Genomic DNA, 1,556 nt, shown 5'->3' with positions numbered 1-1,556 from the left:
TATATAATCATACTATTTTGCTTACCCCGTCGTCTTTCTGTCCTTTCCCCTTCTTTTTCCGAAGATATTATAATGTAGCATGGATATTATATGGGTAGTATAGTTATTCTGTGGCCAAGGGTGGGAGGGGCTACAGCTACTTTTGTGCGAAGAAGACATAAAGTGAAAACCAAGCCAAAAGCACGTTGAGAAAAGAAAACCACTTCAACCCAACAATAAATTTAATTCAGTGCCGGGGAGAGAAGGAGGGAATAAGTCACACTGACAGAAACAAGAGGGAGAGATAGAGAGAGGGAGAGAGAAAAAAGTAGGACTTTCTTGTGGCATCGTCCAATCACCCGCTTGAAGTTGAAGTCAATAAAGAGCGAACATCATTCAAATTTCATAAAGAGCCAAAGGGAAAATTATATTCACTGACAGGAACCAAGAATGGGTTTATTATGAGAAAAAATCCACGTCAGTGACGAGTCCTTACTTAGATATTCATGTATATAAAGTAAAATGCAATTTGCAGATAGCTTGGGTGGTTGGTTGTCAGAGGTGCTATGGTGTGGTTTGCTCCTTCGTTCCTAGCAAAAATATCTCTATCGTCCTTATCTCTCCTCCTTCTTTTTGTGTTTACAAGAAAAACCAGTTCAACCACACGAAGAAGAACTTTAACAACCATACATTAACTATATACACGAAAGGACAGTTATTGTTTTTTTAATTCAATTCCTTCTTGGAGAACTTGGAAAAATGATTCTTTATCGAGTATCTCCGTCTTCTGCCTGCCGAGATATTAAGGAAAAAACCGACCCCAAAAATTATACACATTGAGTCAATGCAGGAAGAAAGGGGAAGGGTGTGCATTTACAATAAATCCCCCCCTATGGATGGATGAGAATCATCCAGTCGGTCAGATAGATGATAGATACAAAGAAGGTAATTGCTCGTGTGTGTGTGTGTTGTGTGTTTGTTTGTGTGTGTTTGTGTGTGTGTGTGTGTGTGTGTGTGTGTGTGTGTGTGTGTGTGTGTGTGTGCCTGTCTGTCTGTCTGTCTGTCTGTTTGCCTGTCTGTCTGTCTGTCTGTTATAGAGTGGACTAGGATCATTTTTCTGTCTATTTCCTCCTTCAGTGAAATTTAGACTTGCAAGAATCATGTCTGTTCACGTTCACCCCAACCCCAAACCCCCCTCTCCCCTAAGCCCCCGCCCCCTTCCCCCCATTTCCAGTTGCATGCACATTTGACCCATAGGTTATTCACATTTGTATATTACAAGGTCAAGAGTTAAACAGTTACCATCCGAGGGAGACACTCAGTAAACTCTGAACCAATGTGGAGTTGTCCAGTAATCAGTCCAATTTACGTGTATAACCGGCTGGTCAATATCTCGTATCACCGGGTTTCATTCCCTCAAAAGATAAGGGGGGGGGTGGGTGTGCAGGAAAGATAGATATAAGCAGGTCTTAATAATGACGTTATAAAGGGGAAGGAAAGAAAGGCGGTGCAATACGAAAAACATAAATATTATTTACGTATAATTACATATTATGTTTGTTGTTTATATTTATACA

This window comes from Aplysia californica, unplaced genomic scaffold (assembly GCF_000002075.1).
Source record: "Aplysia californica isolate F4 #8 unplaced genomic scaffold, AplCal3.0 scaffold00105, whole genome shotgun sequence".
NCBI classification, from domain to species: domain Eukaryota; kingdom Metazoa; phylum Mollusca; class Gastropoda; order Aplysiida; family Aplysiidae; genus Aplysia; species Aplysia californica.
Note: the sequence above shows the minus strand (reverse complement) of the source record.